Genomic DNA, 22,206 nt, shown 5'->3' on the forward strand with positions numbered 1-22,206 from the left:
TGCTGCAAAATAAACTGTGTGAACTAAAAAAACACATCACAAAAATAAATACTGTAAAATGAAAATAGTTTGTCAAAAAACGCAACATGAAATCCATTGTTACAATCCTCTTCCCATCGATTTCCTGTTCAAGGAATGGAAAAAGTAAAAAATCGAGCTTAAAAATGCAGAAAAAATCATGCATTAACTTAAAATTCATTAAGAAAAAAATTCCAAACTGTCCAAAACATCCATTCGGCCATCCATACAATCTGTGTTCTTCCAAATTCCATGTGCAGGAACATCCATGAATACGCTAATCTTTTTTTTTTAAAGTCAATGATGCACAAAAAGTTGAACAAGATATTGCTTCCTTCACACATTGGTTAAAAAGAAATATTAATAATTCTATCCACGTACTTTCTTTTTTCAAACCAAGAGTGTAAAAAAAGCAATCACCCAGATGTGGACCTTTCAACTGCTACCCGTAAAGGAATGAAATTGTGGTTAAAAATGTAAATACATACTTCCAAATACTAACATTTATCTAACTACCTCCCTCCTCTCTCCTTACAATAAAGTATACCACCCACAGTCTCTATTAAATAAAGTTTGCCTTACCGGACTGCAGCACTTCCTTGCTTCCAATCTTGACCACAATGCTCACCCGACTGTAGAAACAAACTTTTACGTCATCTGTAAAAGTCAAATGAAAAAAAGGACAATTTCACTAATACACTCCAATAGAAAAACGTGGGAAATATTAAAGAAATATGTTTAAAAAATGTTAATGTACTCCTTTAATGAACTTTTTATTTTCTAAAATGTAATATATATTTTTACATATTTATATTCATGTGAAAAAAAAATAATTAGAGTTATATATTTTGTATATAATTGTTTTAATAAATACTTTAGGTGTCCTATTTATTTATCTTATTTAAAAATGATAGAGAAATGCATTTTTATTATTATATTGTTTACATTTTTTTTAAATACTTGGTGTGCGCATACCCTCACATGTTATATTTTTATTATTATTAAATTACTAAAAAGTAAAATTAAATGATATATAAATATGAATACCCAGGTATTAAAATTAATACCCGAGCATTATTACACTCCCCCAGCCAAACCCCCTATTTCCCTTGCATCCTATGCCAGACAAAGGGTGTCAAATCCTCACAGGTATTATTTTCAATTATTAGTAAATTGCTTAAAAATAATACTAAAGACATTTTTTTACAATACCCAGGTATTCAAATTAATACACAAGTATTAAGGCACTCCCCTATTTCCCTTGCATCCCGTGCCATAGAAAGGGTGTCACACCCTTACAAGCATTATTTTAAAATAATCTTAAATTACTTAAAAATTAGATTTAAAAAGTACTAATACCCAGTTATTAAAATATAAATATGAAATATATATTTAAAATGTTTATTTGTACTTATCTAAACAATTACCTGAATTTTCAATGTAATAGCATGCAATGTAATAGCATGTGTTGTAATGGCAGATTTGTTGTAATGGCTGCGTTGTAAAAGCATAACAATATAATGCATGCATTGTATTGGAGTACACATATAAAGACCCTCCACTCCCTGAGGGGAGGCACTTAGAGCCTCACAGGGTATCAGGTAGAGGCCAAACAGAAGGTTTCAGTCCAGATCCAGTTGCCAATGATCAGCTGCGCAGTTGCAGGAAAAGGTATCTTGTAGATAATTGTGGCCATGTAGCTTTAAGAAGAGGTCAACCGTAGTATCCTTGGAGTTCGCTTTTTTTCCTGAGTACAAGAGGGAGAGAAGGACTGTCTTGTAGACCTTTTCAGGTTTCAGACAGCAGATTCAGACCTCTTCTGATCTTTCACAGATTTAGGAGGGTTCTGAAGTGGGTGCATGCAGATGCCATATTTACGCTGGGCATGAGCTAGTAGGTGGAAATGACCCAGGGGATTCCCTAACCATTGAGGTAAAAGTACCCAAGGCAAACCCTACTCAATATGGGCATTTTAAACACGGCGAAAGCCTTCAGCCACACTAAACTTGGGCTTTGAGGGCTGGGGTGTGTGTGCTGCATCTACTATGGCTACAGTATTCCACTACTTCTAAAAGTGAAATCTAATTTGAACAAGCCACAAACCTCAATAAAGCCATAGACAGAAGTGACCTCAATAGTGAATACTCAAGAAATATTCTAGTATCCTGTTTACCTCATTTGATGTGTGTCACAAGTGTTATGTGTCAATCAAGCAGACCTGTCAAGTAGGCTTCGGCACTGTAACATTGGATTGGATGGCATAATGGGTGCTGCAGTATATTTGTGACATTTAAATTACTAACCCTGGGTACACTTTTTACCATATATTGTACCATATAATGGGATCTTATAGGTAGGGCAAATATGCCAATTAGGAGTTTCACGATGAGACTTCCCATTCACATTTATAATTCACTAGCTTACCCGTCGTGCGTTACTGCGATCTCCGAAGAAAGGAAATTCAAGGAAACTTGTTATGATAACATTCAATTTACATTGTGTCATTTTTATCGAAACTCATTCATTTGAATATGGAAAACATTTCAAAGTGTTGTTTTAATTCTATTTATTTATTCATTTGCTTGTGGATACACGATTTTTTGTTTTTCCGTCTGGTGCAATCATCAGTATTCAAAAGATTATGAGGGCCCTGGGGGGCGGATATTTAAAAAACATTTTGCCCGAAAACTTCGCGGGAGTGTACTCAACAACTTCCCAAATTTCATGGCGATCGGATGAATGGTGTTTTAATGCTATTTATTTATTCGAGTGCTTGTGGATACCCGATTTGTTGTTTTTCCGTCTGGTGCGTACATCAGTATTTGAAAGATTATGAAGGCCCTGGGGGGCCGATATTTAAAACAAATGTATGCCAGAAACCTTCGCGGGAGTGTACTCAACAACTTCACAAAGTTTCATGGCGATCGGATGAATGGTGTAGTAATGCATAAAGGACAAACAGACAGACAGACAGACAGACATACATTCGTTTTTATATATATAGATGTGGCCTGCTGCAAGTATTTTACCAAGCATCACACATTCCCTCCAACACTTTCACACTTATTCTTGGAACTTTAAGCTATCATATGTGGTGTGGGTTTGTGTACGTGTGAGTCCATTACCTTGCAATCTCCTATTGATAATTGTGACAGGATGCCTGGTTCAATTTTCCTGTGTTCACATACAAAGGGTAATGCAGGAAAGAGACAGCATAGCCAGCTGATTCTGGGAGCAGATAAAACAGGAATCAGGAAAGGGAAGAATTTTAAGAGGAGGAAGTGTGCAAGTGGTAAGGAGCCAGAGCATTCAACCAGAAAATGAGGGGTGCTGAGGGAGCAGGACAGTAAAAAGTAGACACCATGAGTAGCCAGGAACAGAAAGAAAATGGTACTCCTTTGAGAGTGGGAGGGGGCTGCAGAGTCCAGAGGGGAAGCAAACAGGATACTGGAAAGGTAGAAAGATGACAAGAATCCAAACAATGACACTGGGAGGGTAGTGGAGCGGCGATTGCTCTTGGCTGGTTGGGAACAGGAGGACGCCATATCCAAATCTTGAAGTCCAAGGGTGAGCTACAGCCACCAAGGTGTACTAGATTCTAAAGGGATCACTTTTTAAATAAGCGTGCAAGGGGAAGAGAGAGGAAAGCTGGTTGTATAGAATTTACTACCAGAAAAGTGATGAAGGTGAAGCAAGGAATTATACTACATACATTCCAACAGACCCGATTCAGGCAGGAGACTTTTAAGTCAAAAATTGTATTAGTTCCTTGGCTGAAATTGCGTCTGATTCTATTAAATTCTTTAGGGAAAGTACAGTCCCCTGATTTTTTTCAAAGTCTCCCACTTTCTACATTCAAAATGCTGCCATGTATGATACTGTTTAGGTTAGATTTATTTTTTCCAAGTGTTTATAGCATGCACTTGTTACAAGAGCAATCACTGTTGAATGTACCAGAGTGTAAAAGAGTAACAACACAGTTGGGAATAATATAACAAAATTGAGGCATTCTTTTAGAAATTGGATTCCTGGTTGGCTGAGGAATGCACCCAGGCCAGGCAGGAACCACCACTCTAGTCAAGGTAAGCTAGATACACACTAAAAGATAACCTGTGCTCATCCTCTGGTAGCTTGGCACAGAGCAGGCGGGCTTATCTAAAGATGCAATGTGTAATGTAATGTATAATAAGTTGGTATTTATAAAGCGCTAACTGCCACTCCGCAAGGAGCATCCTGGCGCTGGTTGATTGGAGTTGAGAGAGGACCCTAAAGATACTAGATAAGAGAGAGGCATAATTCGTCTGTGGCGATAAATACCCAAGTCTTCAAAGTCTTCCTGAATTGAATTTCCGTTATCAGTAGCATTAGATATGGTGGTAGTAGGTTCCAGGCTTTGGTCCCAAGAACGGACACTGTCTTTCCTCCTTTTGTTTTATATCTGAAAGTGGGCGGTTTGAGGATGTTAGCAGATGATGACCTGAGAGACCTAGTTGTGATGTAGGGAGTGAACCGTGCCGCGAGGCACTTAGGTCTCAAATTGAGCCTGGCTCTATAGGTGATTAAGAGGATTTTGAAGAGAATTCTCTTGTGCAGTGGAAGCCAGTGAAGAACTTTTAATACTGCAGATGCTGAAGATCTTCGTGGGAGTTTTAGAACTAAACATGCACAGCGTGTTGGACCGCTTGTAGCTTCTTTAGTGTTGATTTATTGGCTCCAGCCAGAAGGCTGTTGCAGTAATCTAAACGCAAGAGAATCAGGGCCATTGTCACTGATTTCCTTGCAGTAAGTGGAATAAGATCAAAGAATTGTTGTAGGGATTTGATAAGGCTAAAGCAGGTCCCTGCTACAGCCGTAGCGTGTGGGAGTAAGGAGAGCGTAGTATCAAATTGCACTCCCAAATTATTGGCTACCTTGACCAGGTCTGGTAGAGGAATAGTTTCCTCAGGCCACCAATTACAAGGCTGGAACAAAACTTTTTTCCCTATGGGGAGGATTTCAGTTTTGTAGGTGTTGCATCTACGGTGGTGTAAAGTATTTGTATGACACAGACACAGTAACACAATGAATACACTGAAAAAAGACTCCAAACAGGTTTACAAAAATAGATTTTTATATTCTGAACAAACTAAGACCAAAACAACAAAAGTCCAATTCACAGAAGTTGAGATTTTGAATTTTAAAAGAATGAATCCAATAAAGCACTTAGAAGCAAATAGAGCTAAAAATGCTAATGTAGGGCACGCTGGACTGAGACAAAGTCAAAGTTTGGGGCAACCTCATAGAAGCACATGCTGGCTACAGGACCCACGCAGGTCTTGGTGAACAAAGTACCATTCCTGAGCGCAAGCAATGAGATCTCCACACATTGAAGGCAATGCGTCAGTTCCGAAGATGGGTGCCGGAGTTGAGTGGCAGTGAGTGCTACACCGGATTCAGCCATGCGGTCGAGGAGATACATGGATCTCACTAAGCTGCAATTGCAGTGATTGCTGTTCAATGCATCAATGCATCAATCTCTGGAGGCAAGCTCAGGTTAAGATGTGCTTGTTCTGCTAAATGTAGACAGGAGATGCATAGAAATCCATGTTGCAAGTATCTGGGCCTCTTCTAGTGAGCCAGGCACAGGAGCAGGGGTAGAGATGTTTATTTCCATGAGTCTCAAGCAACAGAAAAAGCGACCTTGTAACCTGCAACATTCCGAGCCAGGTATGGGAGGCTCATTTTTCCAAACTTTATTCCTGCCGTAATGATATGAATGGAAGAGGGTCAGTCCAATCCTCTCCTTACATTGATTATATTCTTCTCCCTAGTGATCCTGACTTTACACTGAAGGAAGTAGAATATGCTATTAACTCCATCATTCCACAAAAAGCTGCAGGACCAGATGGCATCCCCGGGGACCTGCTAAAATCCGATGGTGTTAATTGGGGTAAATTAATCCACTCCCTCCTTCTTGCCATCTGTAGGGGTGCCCCCATTCCCGTGTCATGGAAGGGGGCAGAGGTGGTTCCCATCCACAAGAAAGGCCCTAGGGATGATCCGTCCAATTATAGGCCGATTAGCTTACTAGACGTAAGTCAAAAAGTTGTCGGTAAAGTCATTCTACTCAGGATACTTAACTGGGTAGATGAAAACAAAATACTTACCGATTTCCAGGCCGGTTTTAGAGTAGGCACAGGAACGATAGAGCAGGCCTTTAGGCTTATGATGATCTACTGGAAGACGGTAGTGATAGGCAAGGGCAGTCTTTATCTCGCATTCATCGATTTAAAGACTGCCTTTGACCTTGTCCCCAGGGATTTGCTATGGAAGGTTCTGGCCAACATGGGGCTCCCACAGTATCTACTATCCCTACTAGTCAGGCTCCATCAGGACAGCTTTGCCCAAATCAGGTGGGGCCTTGGAGGGGAGAAAACGGGCTGTATTCCGGTCGAGAGAGGGGTCCGCCAGGGATGTGTTCTGGCTCCCACCCTTTTTTCCTTGTACATAAATGGGGTGGTTGAGCACTTACTTAAATCTCCATCCGACGAACCATCCCTGGGGGGGGTACGCATACCGACCCTCCTCTTCGCGGACGACACACTCCTAATCTCCAAAACCCCAATGGGACTACAGAAACTCTTGGACAATTTCCAATCCTTTTGTACTGACCGAGGCTTGGTTATAAACACCAATAAAACAAAATACCTCGTCCTTAATCCCCCTAAACAGCAAGTGCGTCCCCCTATTTTAAACACTGAGTCCCTGGAAAGGGTAAAAGAATTTGATTATTTAGGGATACGCATTTCAGACAAAATGGATTGGACTCCCCATCTAGATAAGATGCTGCTGAACCATAAAAGGATCACAGGTGCCCTATTAAGGGAGCAACGTTCCAGTTCGTTCAAACCAATAGGAACAGTCCTAGAGATCTACGCTGCCAAGGGTGTCAGCTCTGCACTTTATGGAGCTGAACTTTGGGGCTTTGCATCTTCTCAAGCTTTACAAAAATCTGAGAACAATTTCTGTAGACAAATAATGTCCCTCCCTCAAAGCACCCCACTTTTGCCCTTATTTATGGACCTTGGCTGTACCCAGATTGGCGAAATTGCGAAATTTCGTCCTCTCCTATTATGGGCCCGTATTTGGCGGGTAGAGGAACTCAGTGCCTACGCCAGAGGTCTGGAAGAAATAATGGCGTCACCACACTGGGCCAGAGTCAAATGGCTAACAGACATGAAAACCTTATTGTTGAATTTGGGCTTATTGGATTCCTGGTCAAGCAGAACCTCTCCTCCAAAACAAGTACTTAAAAATCTTTATCGGGATTGGATTTGCTCCCAAAGGCATTCTAGCATATCCATTGGCAGGCTTACAGAGGACTTTTTGATGTTTAAAGACTGTCCCAGGCGAGAACCCTACCTAGATATAATCGGGAAACCGTTTGCCCGGTCCTTGTATTTTAAATTTAGAACGGGTACTTTGCCATTGAACACTTTTACCAAAACATGGAAATCCTGTACAGACAAAACTGACTTGTGTCCATCATGTTTAGCCCACCCAGAGACATTAGCCCATTTCTTATTTGTCTGCAAGGAATATGCCAATCCACGAAGGGCGTGGCTGAAGAACTTGTGCCGGCAACTGGGAACTAGGAGCCATGATGTGGCAATTAGGATACTTGTTTCGGATAGCTATGTACCCTATGCCTGTGCCCCAGCAAAATTTTTATCCTGGGCTTGGGCTATTCGAGCCAGAAAGCTTAAATACTCTGTTTAATTTCTTTTTAAACAATATTAATTTTAGTAAATGTTATACTCTTTGTTATTAACTGGATATGTGCTGCTAATTTTATTATTAACTACTAATTCTTTTTTAACTTGCTTTTATGATAATGAGATTTTATCGAAATAAAGCTTTTTGACTTGACTTGGATTTCAGTTTTGTAGGTGTTGCATCTACGGTGGTGTAAAGTATTTGTATGACACAGACACAGTAACACAATGAATACACTGAAAAAAGACTCCAAACAGGTTTACAAAAATAGATTTTTATATTCTGAACAAACTAAGACCAAAACAACAAAAGTCCAATTCACAGAAGTTGAGATTTTGAATTTTAAAAGAATGAATCCAATAAAGCACTTAGAAGCAAATAGAGCTAAAAATGCTAATGTAGGGCACGCTGGACTGAGACAAAGTCAAAGTTTGGGGCAACCTCATAGAAGCACATGCTGGCTACAGGACCCACGCAGGTCTTGGTGAACAAAGTACCATTCCTGAGCGCAAGCAATGAGATCTCCACACATTGAAGGCAATGCGTCAGTTCCGAAGATGGGTGCCGGAGTTGAGTGGCAGTGAGTGCTACACCGGATTCAGCCATGCGGTCGAGGAGATACATGGATCTCACTAAGCTGCAATTGCAGTGATTGCTGTTCAATGCATCAATGCATCAATCTCTGGAGGCAAGCTCAGGTTAAGATGTGCTTGTTCTGCTAAATGTAGACAGGAGATGCATAGAAATCCATGTTGCAAGTATCTGGGCCTCTTCTAGTGAGCCAGGCACAGGAGCAGGGGTAGAGATGTTTATTTCCATGAGTCTCAAGCAACAGAAGGCAAGCCACCAAGCCCTTGGAGATCACTTGGAAGGAAGGTAGAGCCTAGCTCACCCTTAGCAGAGTCAGAGAGCATCAGGCAGGCCCACACAAGAGAAAAGCAGGCCTTTCAAGTCTGCATTAAAAAAAATAGCCCTTTAAGCAGCACAACAGTTCTTCTGACAGAGGTTCAGTTCAAGATTCAGAAGTGTCTTATTTTAGAGGGTTCAGAAACTCAGCGCTTATACCCAAAAGTGCCTTTGATGTGGGGGGCAGGTGTGGCTTCAAAGAAGCTTTCTGAATTGCACAAGTATCCCTTTTAACCCGGTCCTGTCTGCCAGGTTGTCTGTCGGGGATAATCTGTCCTTTCTGAAGGGACATGACACAGCCTATTCAAGGCCTGCATCCTGCGCAGGCAAGGCCATCAAAATACAAATGTATGTAGATTGGTACTCAGGCACACTTATCCTTCCTGTGTTCTGGCTGTCTAGAGGGAATGCTCAAAGAGTAGCTGTCACCCACCCTAGTCGTGTTTTGAAGACAGGCTGTCAGGCAACAGAGCAGTAAATGTAGAGAAATATCTACTTTCTAAAAGTGGTATTTCTAAAACAGTAATGTTAAATCTACAGTGAGGAGGATTTAACATTACCATTCCAAAGATATGAAACATGAAAAAGCTACTCCTCCCTGATCTGGAATTACAGCTTAATTCCCAATGCTAGACTATGGAAGGAGTAGGCCTCATGGTGGTTGAAAACAAATAGGCTGTTTGTCACTATCAGGACATGTAAAACATAACCACATATGTTCTAGCTTTTACTTGCATGACACCCTTCCCTTGGGATTACTTAGGGGTGACTGTTTGCAATAAAAGGGGAGTTTAAAGTATGGTATGTAGTTTTAAATGGCAAGTCAAAGAAGCAGTAAACTGCACACAAAGGCACTGCAGTGACAGGCCTCAGATGTGTTTTCTGCAGTGCTGCATTTGAAGTACAGACCCTGGGTATATAGTATACCACTTCCCAAGGGACTTACCAGTACATCAGTACAGACCCTGGGTATATAGTATACCACTTTCCAAGGGTCTTACCAGTACATCAAATATACCGATCAGGTATGCCCCTATGCCAATAGGTTAGCGGGGAAGCACATGAACTTTAGCACAGGTTAGCAGTGGTAAAGTGCTCAGTGTCCTGAGGCCAACAAAAAGAATCAGCAAAAACAGGAGGTAAAAGACAAAAGCTTGAGGACAACCACCCTAAGGAAGCCAGGTCTTACACATTTCCTTACTTATTTCCATTTAAAAGGGCCCGAATATGGGATTGTGGGAATGGACTGCAAAGCAGCCCAGACGTGCGTTCCTGCCACCACTGACCCTTAAACATGCACTTCCCCACCATCTACACCACCCTCTCTCTTCCTTGGACGGCCCAAAGGCAAATCTACCAGTTGCAGATGATTCAAAGTGTGGCAGCTGCCTTCTGCTTGGAATTAAAAATGTGAATTAATATCTGGCCTTCTGAGACATTTACATTAGCTTCCTCTTCAAAAACAACTTTTTTTGAGACTCAAGCCCCTTGCACTGTGACTTAGGGCCTTATTTAGGTGTTGGCAGTCCTGGTACTGCCATTGATTTTTTGCAGTCTGACCGCCTGCATACCAGGCAATCTGACTGCCTCCAGACTGCGTACTCCACCAAGAGTTGAGCTCATTACGACCTGCCTTCCTTCCAACCTTTTCATGGCGAGTACCCCTCAATGAAAAGTTGTGTGGAAACCAACGTTTTTGGGGTAAAAGCAAGTCTCTAGGGCGAGTGTGCCCTGGAGACATGTAAATGGTGACACCTATGTGTGCCCCCATGCCATCTGCACAGTTGCATGCACTGTTGCTCCTGCAGACAGTGCTGCACGGACACAGTGCATCTGACCTCCCAGATGCATTTCAGGATGGCCGGCATTGGCTGTGGCTCTTAACTAGACTCCAACATTCCTCTGCCATGAATGCGCCACAGGCATGCTGCCAACCCCGCAATTATACCTCAATACAGTGGTCGGGATTCTGCCCGCTTGTCTGCATTTTCCTGACCACTGCGGGTGGCGGTGTGCCCGCCAATTACTAAATCTGGCCCTTAATAGATAGAACCATCATGTGTTTATGCATGTTATGTTGATCAACATGGTTATGCTAGCAGCAAACAAAAAAATTGGGCATTACAAATGGGTTTATTAAAAGACAAAATGTCACATCGACTCTGGCCCTAAAAACAAAAACTCAAAAATATTTGTGCAGAATTGGTGTGAGAACATTTTACAATTAAATATGGCTGTCTACAAAATATAAAAACTAAATCCACATATCTGTACGAACTACCTGTGACATCACTACTACTTACACATGACAGAACTGCTTCACTGAAAACGTTGGCTGAGTGCTGATACCTTAAGAGGCATCTTTGTTCTTGGATGAAAGAGATGACAGCCCCACAAGATATGTACCAAAGTTCAGATAGCACACATGTGCATGTTATACAAAGAGAAAGATGGGAAAACAATTTGCCCTGCTGAAAGCGACCTATGGGCAACTGAAAATACTCCTCAAACCAAGTAGAGACCTATGGGGAGTGTACTCATATCAACCACTCTGCCTCCTCAACACAGACTGTAGAATCCTGGGAAAAATAATTATGAATTGGCGTATGCTGTGTATCGGCACACTGGTACATCACAACCAGAATGGTTTCATTTGAGGGAGGAACACATTTCTTAACTTGAGGCATTTCTTCTGACTTGTGGAGGAACACTCACCAGTGACCCCACTATATGGGGCACTCTCTGTAGACATTGAAAAAGCTTTTGATATGCTGGGCTGTCCTTACCTTTCGCAAGTGCTATCAAGGGTAGGCTTGAGACCGGATATATTGAAATTGGATAGATCTACTAAACGCAGAACTGTTTGCCAGGGTGCATAGGGGCAGAGATATCTCTGCGATCTTTTGGTTAGGCAGAGGTATTAGATTGGGATGCCTGCTCCCCCGATTATATTTAGCCTAACACTGAAACCAGTGGTGGGACTCTTTCGACGGCAGGGCCCACAATGGGGAATATGGAGCGATGGCATATGGGAGGCCATCTCGCTGTACGCTGATGATGCCCTATACCTCTGAAACATGTGTAAAGAATTGCTCTAAGTGATGGAGGTGTTGGACAAATTTGGTATGGCCTCAGGACTAATTCTTGCCTCTTTCCCCTACATGGGAAACCTGAGACAGAGTTGAAGGGACCACTCCATTTGAGACTGATGAGGCAATATGACACCGTCCTCTATCTTGGGGTGCGCATCTACCACTTTGACAATGATATAGTGGAGGGTAATCTGGGAGCAGCATTAACTAGCGCAGGTCATTCCCCGTCATTCTGGACCTCTCTACTGCTCCCCCATTGGGTGGAGTTGCAATCGTGAATAAATTCTGATACTACCTTCTGCTGCTTTACCACTTCTCAGCACTCCCAGTCTCCCTTACCCCCACGCTTCTTCTGGGAACTGAACGGCATCCTCTCTGACCTGATATGGGGCAAGCCCTTCAAAAGCAGTGTGCCCTGATGGAGAGGGAAGGGGTGGGACCTCTAACTACAAGCTGTATTACATGGCTGCGCAGCTACAGTGGTCCATGAAATGACTGTCAAGTGCATCTAACCCTGAGCGATCATTTATTATCTGAGCCAGAGATGGTCGAGAATCATTTGACTGGCTTATGGATCTCAGGAGAGATGACCCAAACATAGGATGTAATACCAGTGCATTTAAACATTGTTGGAACAGGTATGTGCTACTGAGGCAAGGCCCCATGCCCTATCACCTACTCTACAGCTGTGGGTACTTTCAGCATTTGTCAAGGTATTGGACTGCCATAAAACAAGACCTTGAAGGAAGGCAAACATCCTCAATGTCGGGAACTTATGCCAAAATAAATCCTTGCTGACCTTCCAGGACCTCAGAAAGCGATATGATAATAATGAGGACCAGCTTCTGACGCACAATGCACTGAGAGTCTCTGTGGGGTCCTGAGCACATAGAACCCATTGTGTCTCCAAAGTTACAATTATTGCTAAAGTGCAGTATGAGCAAACGTGCAATTACACTACTATACAAGGGGTTGTTGGAGCCTCCCAGCTCGAACCATTCATGATCTAAGGGAAAATGGGCCCACTCAACTGGACAGAAACTAACAGACAGCCAGTGGTATCAGGTTTTGGAACCGATCTGGGGGATCTCCAGGAATTCATGATTAAAATACACACAGTGCAGTTATGTGCACCAAACATATCTAACACCCATATGATTACAAAGCATTTTTTCACACTGGCCCCTGACATGCCCACGAGGCACCTGCTCAGAAACAGTTTTCTACCTTGTTATGTAGACTTGCCCTGAAATTGAGCAATGTTGAATACCCTGATGGACATAATGGGGTGACCCCTAAAGGGAGACCCACTACAATGCCTCTCTGGGTTGACTACCAGAACATGTTAAAATAAGCATGTCACTAAGGGGCTGATTATGTCCGCCACAATAGAGTAGGAGGGACCGTCTGCAGGGGCAGCGTCTGTCCCTCCATGCAGATTAAGATGTGACCGCCAGGGTGGCGGTCACATCCTCTATCTCTAACATTGCGGCGGGTGCAGCTTCAAGCTGCACCCGCCGCAATGTTAAAAATGCATGCACGGCATTTGCGTGCACAAAGCGGCAGGCACCGCGCGGTGCCTGCGCTTTGTTCACACAAATTTGTTTATTGGCACGAGTATAACAGCAGTAACAGGCAACACGGTAGTGACAGTAACCCAGTGGGTTATGGGAGTTGTAGTATGCACTTGGGATAGTTCTAGGAAAAGCAGGTAGTGTCAGGTGATCAATTAGATTGCACTGAGGAGGGAGTGGTTTGGGTTCGGGTTGGGTGGTTTAAAACAGAGTGGTCACATGGGGGTTGTCATGGTTCCATGGAGTCTGATGTTGAGTTGAGAGAAGGAAGCAGGTTTTGCAGGTAGTGTGAATGCTTGAGGTAGGGGTAGTTGGAGTGTGATGCGAGTATGTTTGACTTTAAGTGGGGGAGAGTTGAGAGGTTTTAGCAGGAAGAGGATTGAATTTGGGAGCCCGAGGTGGGAGCCCGATGAGCAGGGAACGAGTGCGGTGGATTTGAAATGAATGGGGTGCGAGTACAGGAGGAGATTGCAGAGTAGTGAGGAGGGAGAGGTTTGATTTGTGAATCTTGAGATGCGCGAGGGTGGAGTGTGATGAGGTGGAGTTATGTGAGGGATCATTAATTATGGGATAGTGAAAGGGTGCACACTGGGTTGAAGGCTTCAAGGGTTAGTTAGGCACTGAGGGGATTGATTTTGAGTTTTCGGAAAGAGGGTGGGTGGTTTAGAATCACAGGACAAAGACAGAGAAGGGGTTTGTTTTCAGCATGTTAATTAGGTTGAATTAATGAAATGAGGAAATATAGACTTTTGTTTCACATTTCGATGAAGGACAAAGTAGTAATGGTGATTTTTATATTAAATTTTCCATTTACCCGTGACAAAGGGCTGGTTAAAGTCCGAAATACATTGGGTTGGAATGCGAAATACTATTTATGATGTATGATGCATTTTCGTCGTGCTTTTGAAAGAAGCCTGGATGGGCACATCAAGAGCATTTGAAACTTTGAAACAGCTTGTAACCTTATATTTGAAAAGTATTTAAAAATGGAATAAAGCGTAATTGAACGGAGAAAAATTGACAAATATGTATTGAATTGGAGAACCATTAAATATTCACGATGTTGCTGTGCGACTGGGATTGGGGCGTAATTACGCCCCACCTTCATGAATTTAAAAAGAAGACTCCGCCACACATGATGACTGCCCATGCAATATTTGAAAAGTGCAAAAGTAGAGTGTTAGTCACCTCAATGAATAGGGTTTGTGTATCAACAAGTTATAATGAGAAAATACAGGGCAGGAACTTGTTAGCAGCTCTCGCTGTAAAATGTTGTGAATACAACCCTCCACCACTTCTTAGTAACTTTACCAGGAAAGGAATTACAATTGCTACTCTTGATATCTTTGATTTTGAAGCCAGCTCTTCTTTGTATGGAACATCCAGCACACATCATACTGCTATTGCGCTTTTTCAAGACATTACCAATGAAGTTGCTGCTGGAAAACAAGCGTGGCAGCTATATGCATAAACAAACGAAGCTGGGGTGCGTGGCTTCGGCACGAGGCAGAAGGCTGCTTCTTGACGGAGTTCCGCAAGTCAGATTCCACTATCCTGTGCTGTTTAAAAACTACATGAGACTGTGACTAATACCTGTGAGCAGGATCGGGGAAACTTTCAAGCCCTGGCTGCTCCGGAACCGCCTGATTCGATGACCGAGTTCTGCCTCAGCTGAATAGAAAATAGAGCCCGCCCACGGCCCAGCCGTCGAGGAGCGCTGCTGAGTGGAAACGATGGCGGAGAGCGAGTCCTTGATGAGCTGATTCCTGAGGGGAGGATTGCCTAACTGTAAAGGACAGTGTGCTGCCGATGGTGACCGATCGCTGTAATAAAGCGGCACCCAACGCGACAGAAGCTGCGACCGGAACAGAGGGAGCCCCGGAGATCCCTGGTTGCCGCCTCACAGTGGGCCACCCGCCCCTGTAGGTGTGCATGGGGGTGTCTAGTGGGGCCGGGTCTGCCTGACTCTCCGTGGCATAGAGGTGGAATAATCTCACTGCTGGTGGGGGGCAGCTGTACGGGCCTGACACTCTGCGGTGCAGGGTCTCCGGTTGATATGCCTTAGTGCAGAAGCTGGCCTGCTTTTGCGGGTTGGCAGGCGTGGGGCACTGCTGGAGCTTTTGGGCTGCGGGGGAAGGTCGAGTCCACGACCTGAGAGCACGAGGGGGTCCTGGTGTGACCGGTAAGCCTCCTAGCGGCAGACCAGCAGTCAGTGGTGGATATATTGCAGGGCGGGGTTGTCCTTACCCTTACTGGTCAGCAGCGGAGTACTGCAGCAGTGATCGCCAGAATGTTAAATGGTATGGCTGAGTGTGACTTGGTATCAGCATAGCCTCACCTTGAGTGGTGGTGATCCTGAAGGCCTGTCTGGTCGTGCGTTGAGCGGCTGTGACTGCAGATAATAAATACAATCTGTGTACTTGAACACGTCGACCCCTCTGTATAGCGGCTAGTGCGCCCTTGTGAGTTCCCAGAGTCATCTGCCTGCTGAGGGGGCGGGGTGCTGCGGATTTTGATGAGCTGATTTGGAGTTGGCCACGGTCACAGCGGACTGTAACACTAGGACTCTGCTCACCTGGAGTGATGAGGCTGGATGCCGCACAGCACCCTGCTCCTATCGCTACCATTATGGGAAAGTCTGACCCCAAACAGTTGAAGCTCCAGTTCAAAAATAAAGCAACACACGTGCAAGTGAAGCCATGAGGGATCAGTCCGGGACGCCGGGTGCTTCGGGGATAGCGGAAGACATGAAGGATGACATTAGGCCATATGCCGTCCTTAAACCCCCACTTGACCCCTATCACCCCCAACCTCTCTCACCAAACCACTCCGAACGTTCCACGGCCCAGCTGGTCCTCACTCCCCCTCTCGAACCGAACTACAAGACCCAATAGAACTATGGAAGTCATGTCGCCTGTCGAAGCGACCGAACGGGCCTCCTCGTACACCACCCCATCTTCACACATCCCCCAGTCCTCGATCCAAGTAATCACTGGACTCAGAAGTGATCACCCCATCCAGAAACCCCCTAGACCCCCACCCTCCCTCATCAACATCCCTACTATCCCCCTCACAAAGGAACCTAAAGAAGAGTCACCCCTGACCAACTGCATGCTCATTAACTGCAGGTCAGCTACTAAACATGCCACGGAGCTAGCGGAATCCATTCTCAACCATGACATTGATATAGCCTTCATCACAGAGACTTGGCTGAACGACATCTCTCCTCCAATCATGGATATGCTTGTACCCCCGGGCTTCTCTATCATCAACAAAGATAGGACAGACCGGAAAGGTGGGGGACTAGCAATCATTCACAACAACAACCTATCTGTGAAGGAAATTGACACGTTCAATTACAACTCCTTCGAATGTCTAGCCACCAACATTATCACCAGAAACAATAATTCACTACTCTGTCATCTCCTATACCACCCTCCTGGCAACGCCCCCTCATTCATGGAACACTTCTCAGACCTGGTCGCCCACTGCTCTCTCCGAGACACCAACAACATAATTCTTGGAGACCTCAACATGCACTGGAATGATTTAAACAGCGCACCAATACAAAACCTGAACAAACTATTACAGAGCAATGACCTCACCCACTACTGCTCAGAAGAAACCCACAACAAAGGTGCAATTCTGGATGCCATCATCGCCCAACATAAAGTAATCACATTAGACCGCATCCTACCTGTCGACTGGTCAGACCACCACTTAATCTTATTCCGCATCTCCCAACCGATCATGCGCCAACCTCCCATCCAAGACCCCCCCACATGGACAAGAAACCTAACACAGATCAACATGGATGACCTGGAAGAAAGAATAACCACTCTCCTCCCCATCCCCCAGGTTGGTCTCTCCAAAACAGACCTCACATCCCACTACAACACAACCATGTCCTCTATCCTAGACCAACTTGCCCCCCTGAAACTGAAAAAATCCAGGAACATCCCCTCCAGATCCTGGTTCAACAAGGACATTAACGACGAAAGGAGGCAGCTTAGAGCCACAGAACGTCTATGGAGAAAGGATCCCTCTGCTAACCTCTGCGAAAACCTAAAAACTGCAAGAAGAGTGTACAAAAAACATATCATTAAAGAAAAAAACAGTTTCTTTTGCACCGCCCTCGACAATGCGAAAAACAGGCCAAAAGAACTCTTCAACATCATCAAGCAGCAAACCTCCAAACCCTTTTCAACCCCAGTCCAGGCCTCCAAAGTTCTATGCGACAACTTCGCAACCTTCTTCAATGAAAAAATCCACAAGATCGAGCAATCACTCGGCACCATCCTCAATCACGCCTCTAAAAACTCAGCCCCAGCAATCGAAACCACCTCTAGCTTGCGTCCCACTAAAACCTGGAGAACCTTCGACCTCGTACCTGTAGCCGAGATTCTCAATCTAATCTCCTCCTCCAAACCCTCTTCACACATCCTCGACCCTGTACCCTCTCAACTGACCAAAAAGCTGAAACTCTCCCTCGCACCACGATGGTGCAAAATCATAAACAGTTCCTTAAAAACTGGCATCATACCAGATTGTCTCAAAGTCGGCCAAGTCACACCTTTACTCAAAAAGCCTGGCCTAGACCCCAACGACCTGAAGAACTTCAGACCGGTCTCCAATCTCCCCTTCCTAGCCAAACTTCTCGAAAAATGCGTTCTCCAGCAACTGAATCAGCACTTGGACAATATCAACCTGCTAGACCAACACCAATCAGGCTTCAGAAAAGGCTGTAGCACTGAAACTGCGATCCTTAACATCGTTGATGACATCCTCAAATTCCTTGACACTGACCAATGTTGCCTACTCATTCTCCAAGACCTCTTGACAGCCTTTGACACTGTGGATCACAATCTTCTCATCAAGGCTCTCAAAGACCGAGTAGGTGCAGATGAGGTGGTCCTTCAATGGTTCTCTTCCTTCTTTCACGGTCGCTCCCAAAGGATAAAAATCAAATCCTTTACGTCAGACCCACTCCCCGTCAACAGAGGTGTCCCCCAAGGCTCAGTACTCTCTCCTCAGCTGTTCAACATATACATGGAACCCCTCACAACCATCCTAAAAAAAGCCAACATACCCTTCCACCTATATGCTGACAACACCCAGATCTACCTGGAAACCTCCTCCATTAATGACATTCGAAGACTCAACAACACTCTCAAAGAAATTCAACAATGGCTTGCCACAAACCACCTTAAAATCAATCAAGAAAAAAACGAAATCTTCCTTCTCTCCAACAAAATGAAAACCCGCAAATCATAGAGTGGCTGAAAGCTATCGATGCTCTCAACGGCAATCTCACCCTGGCTAACACAGTAAAATCGCTAGGAATCACCCTCGACCAAAAACTAACCATGACAAATCACATTAAGACCTCTGCCAAGAGTGCCTTCCTTAATTTGAAGCTCCTCAACAAAATCAAACCTTTCATCCCGCCCACGGACTTCAAACAAGCCACCCAATCACTGGTGTTATCTAGACTGGACTATGGGAATGCAGTTCTCTCCGGTACAGCTCTCTCCCGCCTAGCCACACTCAAAACAACTCTCAACGCGGCTGCCAGAATGGTCACCGGAGTCAAAAAGTACGACCACCTATCTCCCGCACTCAGAGAACTAAAATGGCTCCCAGTGGAATTGCGTGCCAGCTTCAGAACTGCCTGCCTTACTCACAAAGCCTTACACACAGGGAAACCAGAATACCTGGCCTCCAAGCTCAAGAAAGCCGGCCAGTCAAGAAACCTTAGGAGTTCCAACACCTTCCTACTAATCACTCTGAAAGCACGCAAGCAAAAAACTGCAGCTCGTTCTTTCGCAGGAAACGCACCCAAAATATGGAACTCCATCCCGGTTGACATCAGGACTACTCCCTCCTTCATAAAATTCAAAAGGCTCCTAAAAGACTTATACCTCAACCGTACCTTCCCAAACTGAAATCCGAAGTGCACAAGCTGACATCTTACTGCCAACAGACAATTGCTCCAACATTCCCATCCTCATCCACACCCCTTAACCCGCTACTCTCCTCCACTCCCAGAGGGAGACGGAGCTCAGGACTTTACTCGCGGATCGAAACTACCTCGGAACCACTCTACCTCAATGTGCTCCTCGGACGTACAGCATACTGGAACTTTTGATCACTTACGCTTTCTTGTTCCTCTTTTATGTGTTTTTCTCCCCTACTCGCTGTAAAACGATCCGATACCTTCGGGTCTGGCTAGCACTATATAAAACCTCTTAAATAAATAAATAAATACTAGGACTATCCTATTAGAGCTGCGAGCTGGGATGAAGCCAATTGATAGTAAAATAGATGCGCTGGCGACTAGACTGGATGTAGTGAATAAGAAGGTGGCTAAGCATGAGCACAGACTAAGCGTCCTGGAAAAAAGGCTATCAGACACGCAGGACTCACAGGCGGATTCCCGGACTCAAATTCTACAAATGGAGAAGGTGCTGGAGAACAAAAAGGCAAATAATGATAATTTAGGAGTGCGCTCTAGGTGCAACAACCTTCGCATTCTTGGCTGCTGAATCCACCACCATATCCAAAATGGAGACATTCATTGAAGGGCTACTGCATGAACTGTTTGGCTTGGTATTGTCCACAGTAATGATAGTTGAGAGGGCACACCATTATCTGGGCTCCAGGCCTCAACCGGGTGCGTCACCGCGTCTGATAATTGCGCGCCTACTAAACTATGCCGACAGGGATGCCATCCTGAGGGAGGCCAGGGCTAGGGCCCCCATTACATATAGGGGGGACACTTTATCCTTTTTTCCCGACTACACCCCAGGGGTGCAGGCGGCGAGGAAGGAGTTTGTGCCGGTGAAGAAATTACTGCAAACCGCCTCAGTGCCATACGCAATGTTGTACCCTGCCAAACTGAAAATGACTCATGAGGGTCAGGCGCACTTCTTCACAGACTCGAAGGCAGCCCTAAAATTTTGAAGCATATTTGTAAATCCAGCCCCGGCAGGGTGGGACACAGAGCCCAACAGCTTTATCCAACTTAGAGGAAACAGATTAATATAGGTGGCATTGTTCTCACTTTGATGGGCACGGGTGGATTTTTGGTAGAGTCACGTTCGATTGCTGATCTGATCTTTCATGTCATACCAGGATGCTTCCCCTATACATGCGTTATCTGTTTTCATGTAGTTATCTTAAATTGTACCTAGTCAGCATATTAGATGCTGACCACATTCATGGTTGTAAGCATCCAGGTGTGCCACACAGTTATAATCTGGCAACCTCACCATGGAGCGAGAGTTCGCTGCCGTTCCTCTCCCCCTAGCGGGTGTTCCCGATCTGTTGAGCTGTATGGAAGATGGGTTGATGTGTGGGTGTGGGGGTTTGTTTTGGTCTCGACCTAATTGGGAGGTTGGAGTTGGTGGGGGGTGGGGGGTGGGGAGTGGGGAGAGTGGGGTATATGTTGTATTTTATTTTTGTGATTGTTGCATTAAAGTTGGTTGGAGTGAGAGCTGAACAGTATGATGGAATAACTGACATGGCCCTTCTGCAGCCGTGTGAGTTAAATATAGAGTGGACAAGGATTACTCAGGGTCGCTATGGGTGAGAGATATCGAATGTTGTCCTGGAATGTGAGGGAACTCAACTCTCCCAAAAAAGTATGACAGGTACTGGCATATTTGAATCGTCATGCCATACATATAGCTTTGTTGCAGAAAACACACTTGACTAAGAACACAGAATGAGGCATTGCAGGGAGATGGGCGGGTTTTAAGCTGGCGGCTTCGTTTTCATCATATGCTAGAGGCACGATGATATTGGTCAAAAGGGGAGTAGCATTTACATCCATTTGAACATATGTTGATGAAGAGGGGCGCTGTGCAATGGCACAAGGGAAGCTGGGAGGTTCGTTGGTAACTATAATTAGCATGTATGGGCCCATAACAGATGACCCACAGTGTTGTTTGTGGATGCATGCTAAAATGATAGATTGGCTAGAGGCTGATATCTTGTGGGGAGGGGACTTGAACACCTATTTAAATCCTGACTTGGATAAGTCTAATCCGCTGTCACACTGCACTCCCAAAGTAGCCCAATGTGTTAAGTGTGCTATGGAAGAATTTGGGTTGAGTGATGTGTGGAGAGTGAGAAACCCCTGGTGACGCATGCGACGCCATCGCACAACTGTTGGTCATGACTGGATTACTGGCTGCTGGGAGGGGATACCATAGATTGGGTGGGGGAAGTGGCGAAGTTACCGCGTACATTGTCAGATCACAATCCTGTGCAGAGATAGAGGTCCCGATGGCTTTGCGTCGCCCATGCACATGGCGGCTGCGCTCCGAAGGATTGCTTGACACGGTGTACGAGGCCACAGTATGGGGAGCTATTGAACATTATTTTGCATTTAATAAGGGCTCGGTAGAAGAGGCTTCAATGCTAGGGGAGGGTTTTGAGGCAACAATCAGGGGAGTGTGCATTGGCACTGCAGCAGGTATTTTGAAAGATATTAGAACGCAACTTCACAGAGCCGAGAAGGTACTTCGGGTGTTGGAACGTAGCTACACAATGGCTCCGTCAGCGGACACCTTGGCCCTTATAAATGAGCTGATTATAGAATATGACGCATTAGCTGAAACTGAAATAAAATATCTTTCACGCAGACACACAGGGCGATGATACGGAGAGGGAGGGAGACCAGGCGCATACTAGCAAATAAGATTAGAGATCGCATGGAGCAACCTCACATAGATAGGATCACGAACCCGCATGGGGGAACATTACCACCCACTTGCCATTACAGAACAATTCAGAGAATTTTATGCCGACTTATACACATCTAAAGGGGGAGCAACAATGGCCGAGTTTGAGGAGTA

The sequence above is a fragment of the Lissotriton helveticus genome, chromosome 2_1 (assembly GCF_964261635.1).
Source record: "Lissotriton helveticus chromosome 2_1, aLisHel1.1, whole genome shotgun sequence".
Classification (NCBI taxonomy): domain Eukaryota; kingdom Metazoa; phylum Chordata; class Amphibia; order Caudata; family Salamandridae; genus Lissotriton; species Lissotriton helveticus.